Source organism: Rhyacophila brunnea, unplaced genomic scaffold, assembly GCF_057557595.1.
Source record: "Rhyacophila brunnea isolate RB1 unplaced genomic scaffold, BYU_Rbru_1.0 scaffold_4, whole genome shotgun sequence".
Lineage (NCBI taxonomy): Eukaryota > Metazoa > Arthropoda > Insecta > Trichoptera > Rhyacophilidae > Rhyacophila > Rhyacophila brunnea.
The window spans coordinates 28514920-28527558 of NW_028233068.1; the positions used below are offsets into that span (position 1 = coordinate 28514920).

General features: G+C 32.0%; 1 protein-coding gene across 1 annotated transcript in view; it reads left to right on the forward strand.

The window, feature by feature from the left end:
- Positions 1-5283: 5283 nt before the first annotated feature.
- The window catches only part of LOC147067211 (uncharacterized), a 38157-nt gene continuing 30801 nt past the window's right edge, over positions 5284-12639 (forward strand). The window contains exon 1 of the mRNA XM_085954500.1: positions 5284-5646. The gene's annotated coding sequence lies outside the window, so the exon portion shown is untranslated. The remainder of the gene's footprint in view (positions 5647-12639) is intronic.

The window sequence follows — 12639 nt, forward strand, 5'->3', positions numbered from 1 at the left end:
AGTAGTAGGTACTTCGTGTAAATCTGCTAAATCATTAAGAATTCACTCCGATAAGCATTTAAGATCGACAATACAGTTGAAACAGGGTTTTCTGATTCAATGTCATTTCGACAATTGACTCGACGTGTTAAAAATATTTATGACGTGTCGTAAACCCTTATTTTTACAATGAATAATAAATGAATGCACCATTATGCCATTTTCCTACAAAAATGTTTTTGGTATGAAACTATTGAATAGCCTACCGTAATTAGTTTATTTTTAAGGGACGTTTCTATTGTGTTATAATTACATACGTTGTAACTTGCTACATTAAAAATAATAGAAATAATAGATACCTACTATGTAGAGAACTTTTAGTTAATTTTTGTTTGTAAATTTGTTTTAAAAAAAAAGGAATACCTCCAATAAAATTTTATTACTATCATAATAATAAATTATTGTTCTGTATTATCATTATTCATCATCATCACCGTGGCAATAATAATGACTATAATGAGACTAGGTAAGGACAAACATCACAAATTGAATCGTTTAGTTTAAAATACACTCACAAATTAGGTAGGTACGTGTTCAGTGCGGACAACAAATAATTTTAGATGGTAGTCATAGATTAAATAAATACGGTGGTAAGTTCTTTAATCTGAGGTGGTAAGTGTACGTATATTACAATAATGGTAAACAAAGCATCATCATTGTAACATATAGGTCATGGTCTCCACAACGAGGGGCTAAGAGGGCTCTAGCCTGGGAGCCCGTGCTCAGGAGGAGCCCGGCGAGGCGAATCGACCAGATAAGTGAGATAAAGACACATTTTTGACACACACCAAATTTGCTTTAATAGTAAAAAAAGAATTTTCTTACAATACTATTATTTATAGTTATGTGGTTATACGAAACAATTCTTAATTGTTTATCAATACTCGACATCTCCATAATTCGTATGGATGTTTTAAAATATACAATAAAACACTAAATATACAGATTATTGTTACCCCGTACATACTGCCTTTATTCTTAGCGATAAGAAGGGGGCCCCACCAAAGATCCTAGCCTGGGGGCCAGCTTCACGATGTGGGGCCTATGGTATGGGTATATACATACACTACAATATTAGTCCTTATAATGTTGAATATAGGTAGGTACCTACTGATTAATGACAATTTTATATTATTCTATAGGAATCGTATTTAGCAACTCGAGTTGCACCTTCCGTCATGTTTTACCTTATATAATTAATGATACTTCTTCTTCTACCCTGTCATGTCCTAATATTGGGGCATAGGGCAAGCATTGGCGCCACTTCCCTCGGTCCATCGCCATGCGCCTCCCGCCATGTCAGACCTGCAGCAAATAGGTCGCTTTTGTAGCACCGCTGTAGGGTGAGGGAGAGGCGGCCACGGCGATGGAACCATTGAGGCTGTGCCACAAGGGTACGAAGTGCCGCACTCTTTGGCGGCATCCGGAATACGTGTCCCAGCCACGTAAATCGTCTCTTCGTGATAACTTCAATCACCGCAGGCTGCTGTGCTCACGAACTCGGGTATTTGTAACGCGGTCGTACCAATGTACCCCTAAGATTTGGCGGAGACATCGATTCTCAAAGCTCAAAAGCCGATAATTAATGATACACCATTGGTAATTTAAAATGCTATAATTACGTAGTTTGGTGATGATGGCTTGAAGCTTTTCTTAGAAGTAGGTATGGCCTAATGGCCCTTATGGTGGAGAAGGTTCAAAAGAAATCTTTGAGGATCCTTTGTTTGAAGCTGTGTGGATGCCATCCATGGCTTTATCAGATTGATTTATCTTAAGAACGCTTATACAGTGTGTTCAACCAAATCGCTTCGGATATTGGTATATTCCTCCTGCGTGAGGACGAGTTTATGTGAACGATTTATAAATTCTTTGTTTTATAACTTCTTAAATAATTAAATGGCGTAGTTAGCTCTATCGGTGTACAGATATGTACTGTATAAATTTTGTATTTACTCGTCTCTGTATAGGTACTTACTATTTTTTCTAATAGTTGCTGCATCTATTTCTTTATTTTTAAACACTATTTTAATACTATTTCTTTGATTTTTTTTTTAAATATTCTGTGCTCGTCTTGAATCTATAATCTGTAAAATTTGTTATATGTAAATTAATTTTTAATTTGAATCTTTATGGTAGGTATGTGGATATGTTGTTTTTTAAGTTTAATTAATTAACAAACTGAACTATCCCAAATGAGACAGTAATATAAGTTATAAGCAGTGACGAGTGGTGGTAGAAGTAACATGCCTGCTGATTATGGGTGGTAGATAAAGTAAGAGTAAAGAATAATACAATTCTTGACGGTATACTTTGTTGAGACGAGGTTCTTTCGCCTGCGGCGCTGACAATCCTTTGCAACCCACTTGCTCAATATACATCCACGTAAGAAGTTCAAAGTTTATTGTTGCATTTATACATCCAACGTACGTACGTATGTAAAGAAAAAAATTAAGCATACCGTTTTTTCGGAAAATTATAGAGCGTTCCTGTTCGTGAAATTTTCCATTTCGAGCACTGATTAACAATTTTCATTGTCAAAGGCTTCATTTAAGAACAAAATTAATAATGAAATAACGTACGACACAGAATCCACCATTCCCATTCTTTGTGTAATATGGAATTTTTTCAGTGCCCAGGGAGAAAAAATAACCACTGCCGAAGATCGGTTCTTTTTGATAAATAGTAAATGTTTATTTTTTAACTCTGCTTATCAACAACCAGCTGACAGCATGGACCCGAACGATGACGATATTATCCGAATAATTCCGAGCGTGATCGTTCATAATCCCATCTCTATTCCTAGTTGAGGTCAGTTTTTGTGTACAATTGGTAGACGTTCTGATAATGTATTATTGATATAGCGGTATACAATATTATAATATTACCTATAGTTGTACATCGCGAAACAATGGTTTAATCGTCATTAATGTATATCCATTTATTGTTACACGAGTGTGTTTTGATTGGTGACTTGTTAGCAGTGGTCCAAATAGAAAATTTCACGAATCGGAGCGCTCGTTAATTTTCCAAAAATTCAATTAGTTAGCTGCTTAACGAATTTGTCGATGACGAAATGTGGACACGCCACACCATATTTTCACAAATGCTACTCAGTGGCATAGCTTACAATTTGTGATAGGAACAACCTCTTTCGGCGGTCGTCTTGGATTTTATAGAGATCATCTTAAAATAATACTAGGTATATTATCAATATCTCAGCTCCTAAACAACTCAAAATAACAATATTGGTATTTGAATATACATTTTAAGGATCAGAAGATACGAATAGAGAATTTTGAAATGCATCAGACAATCTATTTATTCAAAAAAATATATGTTACTGTCGTACCTGTCTACCATTTATAAAATATTTAAGTACCGATGTTTTAACACTTTTAACATACGTACTAAATACATATTAAAATATACATACATTTTTATATGAAAGTCGTCATTATGATACCATTAGGAAAAATGTCATATATATGAACTAATGCCGTATTGAAACACAACGACATTCGCAGTCATATGCAATCCCAACTTGCCTTCTGGATGCACATCTAACATTACATCTACTCAGCGCTCGAAATGGAAAATTTTACGAACCGGAGCGCTCGATAATTTTATGAAAATATTAACGTTGTTATCTAATTGTATATGTATTTTATAAAAATAAGTCTGTTAGATTTTTTATTATATGACATATCTAGCTCAGGCAGTCAAATTAATATTTCCACGAGACGGAGTGATAATTTTGGAGATTTTATGTATAGTTCCGGTCCATTTCGAGCCCTGCATCTACTTTGGTTCTTACATTTAGATTTCACCGATTCTCTACAAAACTTTGAGTCTACTGGTAATATGCTTACATACTGTAGCTTAAAATTTAGAAGGGATCTTTATTTAGCTACATATTTGTTCCGACTTATACGCGGCGTAAATGTGAACTCTGCCATTCTCGGTGGTGTTGGCTTGTGTGTCTCTGATAATTACCTTAGGAATCGAGGGGATCCGTTGTTTGTTCTCCCATGGTGCAGAACTAACCTGCCATTAGTGATGCCAATTGGGAGGGCAATAACCATGTATAATGAAATCGCTTCGGATATTGATATATATTTCTTACGTGAGGTGAATTTAAGTGGACGTTGTTTTTAAGATAGGGTCTATCAATAGTTCACTCTGTGTGCTTCCATCTACTTTAATTTTTGTTGCTTTGTTTTATATCTTTTCTTATTTTATTTCTTATTTTATTACTTATTGTATTATTAGGTCACATTTCTCTGTATTTTTATTTAAAAAATTGTTAAAACTTACTTTATGTCATGTCTTGAACGCTTTGAATTTGTAATTTGTTATGTTCATTATATTTAATATAAATAAATTTGATTTGATTTGATGCTCGATATAGAAACTCATGATAATATAAAGTCTCCATTAATAAGGGTTATCGGGTTCATAAAATTTATACTTCGTTGTTATAATGATGCATATCTAAAGGACGGGAGAGAGTGGCGTATACAGTACAAATGGACACTAACGTTCCTAATAATTAATGGTTATAGCTGCAGGCCAGATAATATTTTTATACAAATATTATCACTTTAAAGCTTTATTTCTTTGAGTTTAAATCAAAATACGAAGTAGAAAAGTAGATATGGTTTGCTGTGAAAGCAGCGAGCCACAATAAATAGTGGACGGGTAAAGAGCGGAAGACAGTTAGTAGCAACGACCAGCTGTGGTTAACAGTATAATAAAAAATAATTAAATACATAATCGTTCCTCTCCTTAAAAAAATCTCTAATAAATATTACGGATATTTTTTCGAAATGGACCCCCTCATACATTTTTTCTTCATGCTCGTCTGGTAGCAAGGTATAATACGCATTTTTATTCCATATTTTATTAAAACAATAAGCCATAAAAATATGCTTATTTACCGTAATACTTCATGCACACCCTGTGTCAATACTACCAAAGAACACCAACACAACTGCAAATTGTTTTAGCGTACAATGTCTCTGTAGAGTGTTTTACCTATATTTACCTAGTAAACTCTTGTCACCTGAATGTACCCACTTGACACTTACCCATTCTCAGTTATTATAGTGAGAATTGGTTTTTTTATTCACATTTTTTTTTGCCACAAAACCGTTTCACCAACCAACGGTTTTCGCTAGCATAAACGGGTCACTGAATATTGCGTCACATTGTTAGAGGCAAACAAATCATTCACTCTCGCTCATTTATTCATAGTGTAACTGTAGCGAAGTGAACTTCTCGATCTGTATGATTTTTTTTCTCATTCCAAAAACAATAATTCACGAGATTCTGTAATAAATTTTATGTCTATTCGATAAATGAAAAATAAACTTTTGTTACTGTTTTCTGTGTCTTCCTTTGTCACATATTATAAAATACTTTTCCTGTGATAAATTAATAAGTAAACAAGTCAGTGTGTACATTTTTTAATCGTATAGTCGTATTCGGTTATCCAGTTTTGTTTATGTGGTTATGAAAATTTATGTCATTGTTAATGAGTGACAGGTGATAAGACTAATACCTACTGCTTTCCGACTACTATTACCATTACAGGACCAATTCTCGACGGTAAGATACATTAGACGTAATAACTAAGGCATTTAAATTTGCCCGTATTTGGGTATTTTATTCTAAATATATTACAATAATAGTAGTTACCTATGTCCATTTGCGATTGCCAACCCTTAAAGCATATTTCCTTTTATCTTTTAAATTATTTTAATTACTTATGTGTTATTATTATATTTTGCAATTCGATCGCTTTCCTTGGGCTAACTGTTACTAAATGAAAAATAATCAACAATATTAGTTGAGAATTACCAGTGGCGATTGTAGATATGTGGAGGCCCGACTCACTGACAGGTTTGAAGGCCGTTTTGCCAAAAATTGGCAAGTGCGATAATGCAACAATAGTGGTGTTGTTAGACATTTTTTACACTGAAAAATGTGTTTTAAGATATTCACACTTTCTGATGAAGCGAGTGCCTGCCTCGTCTGCTTCACGGAAAACCGTCACTTTTACAATATCTATATGGCGTACTTCAGCGCCCGAAATGGAAAAATTTATAAACCGGAACGCTAGGTAATTTTTCAAAAATATGTACGTATTCCCCTAAGTACTTAATTGTAAGTAGGTATGTATATTTTATTAAAAAAAACTAATTGTATTAAATCTATCGTTATACGCATATACGGCATTCCTGACTTGGACAGTCAAATTAATTTTTCCGCGAGACGATAATCTCGGGGATTTCATGAACCGGAGCTGAGCTTCGGTGCATTCCGGTCCATTTCGGGGACTGCGTAGTTATACCAATCATTAACATATACAATTATTAGTAATCATCCATATTTTGTTTTTGGAAAATTATTCTTTACCTATTTCAAAATATTTATTAGTTAATCCCAACAGTTATGATCACTACCTACTCGTTTCATCCATTTAGTTAGACGGACATTATAAACTAAGCCAACAACCTAATTAATTAAAAATAAAACAAATAACCCAAAAAACTATGAAATCCTGTGTTATTTCACATAATGCTATGTAATTTTATTATGTAATTATTATCATTTAAATTCGTATAAATATATATTACAAACTTTCCCAAATAGTATGCAGAAATCCAAATGCAAAGTTTATTATATTGTATGCATATAAATTAGCTACTTATATATTTACTTAAAGTTTGGTATTTAAATAAAAAAATTCTCAATTTAATAATGCATTGGTATTATGTGAATTTACTTGCTATATTAAATTTGCTGCTGAATAGATTTCCGTGTTTTATAAACAATACAGGCGCACGTGTTCAATCATTTTTCACCGTTCGGCCATTTTTTTAAGTTTTAGTAAACATTAGTATCTCTTCTTTTTTATTTCTCTTCGACCATGTCCGATCCTAATAGGATCATATGGGCCTCCACAGAGTAGAGGTTTGTATTAACAGATTTTGTTTTTACGAGAAATGAATGTCAGCCACTTGCTCGACCTATTAGGTCCATACCCTGACCCACACACATATTGAAAAACAATATGTGTACTTGCCAGACCCAGGATTCGAACCTGGGACCCACGGCATGATAGTCCAACGCTTATGCCGCGCGGCCACCGTATATATATATCACATTAATATAATACGTACATATCCATATTTTATTCCTACTCGTGATATTATGCTGAACGATTTTCATCGATAATGGTTTTATGCTTCAAATCGTTACGTTACTGGTATTAGGAAAGTATTATTTTATAATCATACCCTTTAAGTAGGTACTAATAATAATTAGAAAAACCTATTTTGCACCCCAGCACTAATTTGTTGTAAGTGAAATTTATTCGTTTTGAGTTAATCGAGTTTGAAAATGGATTTCAAAATATATAATATGTTCGGAAAACATATACCTATCTAAGCAGATTGATATAATGATAATAATATGGTACTACACATTAAAGAGAGAATCAAAACTACACATAGTTTTGTCACAACTCTGTTTGCCCATACAACACATTAGAAAGAAAAAGAAAGATAATATTCTGTAAGCAATAACGAACGACCAAACATAGGTACATTATTTATTATATTATATTTTAATCAATAGATATTGAATATTATACCTACACAATATCAAGAATATTGGAGTTTTTGTGAAAATAAGTAATTTTTTTTAAAAATCAGAAATATACCCAATATATACGGATCGATAGCTCAAATGATAAAAACATTCACCCGGACAGGTAAAGTTATGAGCTCGAGTCCCACTCAGTCCAAATCTCTTTCTAGATTTTTTTTTCTAATAGTAGTTCCGATAAAAAGAGGAGCAGGAAAACAATAGTTTCCATAATAAAATTACGTAAACCCATCTAATCTCCTATAGCTGTATTTATTTTTCTTCCGTTCTCTTTGGAAAAGAAAATAAGGATATTTTTATAATAATAATCACAGCTTGCTTTAGATGGCTTAGATTTTTGCATCAAGTATCAGTAAGTACAAAACGCTGGAAAAGACTCATTTTATTACGTGCATCAAACAATATTAGTTATGACAATGTTTTGGAAACAGGAATAGATATTCCATGAAAAGATATAAAGAGGAAATATATTATTAAGTATAATCTTTATTTCATTACATACATAATAAGTATTACTCCATTAAATAATATTGTGGACAATGTTGACAGAGATTCCAAACCTTGTGGCTGCGAGTGCACAATATGTGCATGCGATTACTCGTGCGTTAGCCCGCGGACTCATTTACGCATTTTTTAAAACAAAAATATAATTGTTATAATATTATTTTAAACCGATCAATATAAATAATAGCAATTGAATTTTTGTGCTGATTGATTGGCAATTAATCATCGGCCTGTGGTTGAACAACTAACTAAATAATATGCTTCATTGTTTAGAACTGCATACATTTGGTGCAACCAGCAGTGCTTCCGCCTAGCGGGATCACGATGCAAATTTAGTATATTTATAGCTGTGCGCTTGCTCAGTTTGTCAAGATGAATATACATTGTTTTTTTGTGCTTGATATTATTTTTTCAAAAAAAAAAAATACCATTCCAAATAAAAAAAAACAACGAACTAAATTCAACATAGATTTGGAAGATACATTTAAGGATACTACACGTGTTTGTTTATTGTTAACTTGTCATGTATATACCTAACTATTATTATTATTTAAAAAACGTAATTATTATAATATCTATGTATCTTTTTCATTATATTTAATAATCTTTTTAAACGATATTTAAAACTACATTAATACAAGGTTATTGACTAGGAATTATTAAAAAACCGAACTAATGTTAATTTGACAAATATATTTAAATGTTGTTTTTCTGTCTACGTTATGTAAACTTCATTGAGAAAACGATTTTCCAGACATTCCATTTTTTAGTTATCAATGTGCCGATGAAAATAATATGGTTGGGAACCTGCGACGTGTAATAAGTACCTTACTGAAATGACTGATAACGACACCGTGATACAAGAGTGATAAATGTCATTTCATCGAGTCATCAGTATCACCCAATTTTAATTTGTACTTTGAACAATAACATTATCAGATGTTATTAATAATGATTAATGAACAATTGGTGTTTTATATAAATTGTTAGGTAGGTACCTAATACATTTATAAGATGTATAGAAAATGTAATTTAAAAAAAAAAAAACTGTTAATTCAAATATCCACTCCGTGGAGGCCCATATTATGATCTTATTAGAATCGGACATTGAAAAAAATGCAAAAAAGTAATATGAATAAGTATATAAATATAGATATTTTATTTTTCCTAATAATATATCCTATAAATGAATAAAATCATTATTCGGGACTCGTCTAGGGCCGATACTCACTGTTTCTCCGTAAGCATGTAATACATGTAATACTTAGGTAAGTAGTTACATAATAATTCTAAATTATTAATTTGAATCTATATTCTAAATTTTCCACTAGTTACCTAACTTAAATGTAGGTATAACTAAATATTTAAAACATTATTACGTCGCCCCAAAACCAAAAACATTTTGATGGTTTTGAGTTATGAATGTATTTTTGTTCGTATTTTTTTCCATATTATATTATAACCAAAACTGCATTTGTGGAGGTAAATATACGAAATCACAATTTACAGAAGAAAATAATAAATTGTCACCGGTCTATTTTTTAAACTAATCTTCAATTAACGTATAACAAAAAGGTAATATATACAGGATTTTGCCAGTCTATGAACAGTAGTTACAAAAATAATATATGAAACAGGTACCTACTATGTGTAATTATTTTTAAATGTGTAAAGGCCTTTGTACAAAAAAAATGTTGCAGAAAATGGGCCCTTGTGAGGAGAATCTCCACAAGATATGAAATTTAAGTATATATTCCCAAAAAAATACAAATAAGACACTATTATTAATTACTGGTCTTCATATTAATGATATCTAAGTGATAATAATCAGTGGGTGCTCGCTAGTATCGCAATACAGTAGAGTAGTGATATTTTATTTTTTGTTCACTACTTCCATAAACATTAACTCTTTATACAAAATAAGTCTAACGTTAATAAACGCAATATACAATAAGTACCTGAATCAACTCACACAACAATTCATTATGTTGTAAGTATTTGGTTTAGGTTTAGAGTTAGGACAAAGTATTCTTAGCACCAAAAATGAGATTAAATACTGCTTTATACATTCGTTGATAGTGATTTTTAAAATCACGTTTTTTAGTAGGTTTGTATTTTCCCTAATTACATTTTCATAGTGAATCGCCCGCCATATATGACCGTTTTCTGGATCCGCGACCTTGTATATTCGTACAATAGCATAGTCTAATAATTGTGGTATCTCAACAGACTACTTTATCCATAGTAGAACTAGGTATAATATAAAGTCTTGTCTTGAGTATTTACTACCTACACCGATTCTCAAATGACGATCCGTGTCCCGGTAGGTAAACGTCTAGTAAGAAAAGGTATAATAAAATAAAAAACCTAATAATATTAATTATAAATTATAACTATCGGATAATATATTTACACATATAATGGACACAATGCGGTAGGAAATAATTCAATGTCTCAACTGAGATAAGTACGAAGGTACTACTGATATGAAGGAGTTTGTGTCGAAGGGATTGTCAAATCTTCAATTAAATTCGGGGTAATTGGGTATTAGGTATATTTTACTTTTCACACAAGATACAGGACATAGATGCTTATGGAAGTAAATAACAAAAATAAAGATGAAGTTTTATTTAATAATAATTTTCAAGTTATCACGGGAACTTAGACGATATTAGGGATACTGCTTTATTTTGTACCTATGCACTATTACAGGGTTTACGGTTTACATTACGAATTATGATTTTTAAAATATAGGTGTAGGTAAGTACGTAGGTACAATAATTATTGTTCTAAGTTGCTGTTTTAGTTGGTGACTTGCCGACTAATTGTTATCTTTTACTTCCATCCAGGCGAGGCTGTACCTACTTATTCCGTTTTTTTTTTTTTTTTTTTAATTGGTGGAATTCTTTATTTTCTTGTACATATTCAAATGTAATCTAAGTCAGCTTTCATTATGACGTTCCTTAATATAACCATAATACTTATATTCTTATAAATACGATCGTCGAATAGAAAACATGCAGTGCAAAATGCAAAAGTGCACACACGCATAATAATAATATAGGTAGGTACCTGCATAATATTATTTCACTTGTCCAAAGCGAGCTGCAGAAATAAAATTTTGAGAACAGTTTCTCCAGTCAAGTGAAATATAATTGACTTCTTCAATTTGCATCACAATCATTTTCAATTGACTCCGCATTGGTCACTGGGTGGAAAGCTATTTCTTTTAACACACCTACATACGGTATTTCTAGTATGGCTATGCTACATACGTAGTGAATTACAATTTTTGCTCATAAGCGCAGCATACATAAAAATAATATGCCCTTCTACAGAGTGGAGGTTATACAGACTTTATATAAGAAATGTTTTGCGCTCTACCAACTATGTCACCGTGGGCCCAGTTCAAATAATTACAGTAGGTAAGTATTTATTTTAATTATATAAAATTGATGATTCTCTCAGCCCTGTAAAGCAGGTACCAATGGTCGAATAGAGCAACCTCAAGGTGCGTCGAATAATTACGGGCGCCGAGTCGACCCTGACTGTTTTTTTGTCATTGAATACGTGCAGAGCACATTCACGAGTCAATTTAAAACTAATTTTATAGAAGTTCACGGACATTTACAAAATAATTAAATATTGCGAAAAATGCATTAGTTGAACACTAGATACATAACTATCCGGTATCTATCTACTTTACATTATTTAATAATTTATTATTAATATTATAAAGGTAGTTACCAATCATATTATATGTATGTTATGGTAAATCGACGTCACGTAGCCCACAAAATTAAAGCCCCTTGAAAGTGTGATATGCAAATTAACGTTGTTATAGGTACATAATGTAATGTCCCGAAAAAGTCCTGGGAGTGCTAATGCAATGAACTAGATGTGTCTATAAAAAACATTGATAATTGCTAATTTATTTGTAATAGTTCCTCAAACATAATAAAGTATGTCATTTTTGATTCCGAGTAGTGCGTGCGATACAAAAGCTGATATAATATACATAATATCTGCCTTACAATCCTCTGACTGAACAAATTTCAAATCAATAAATATGTGAATGCGGATCCATGGGGTTTGCACTGTTTTCTTTTTTCTCCTCCGTATTTCAAATAATGAGTGCATTACAATAAAACAAATGAATTTCAGGTATTATATACATAATATAGATAACAGGGATTGGCTTATATATTATACCTTAGGGTAGGGGTATAATGCCAAAAAAATGAATTAATTGATAATTGATTTTTACCTTCGATTGTAGGTACACACGTTGTAGGAATTTTTGTTGAATTCCATCGTGGATAGGTATCTAAACTATGAATCCGCATTTCTAGATACCGTTTAAGAAACAAATCAATTCAACCGTGTAATCTATCATACTTGGTTAAATATGACAATATAAATAAT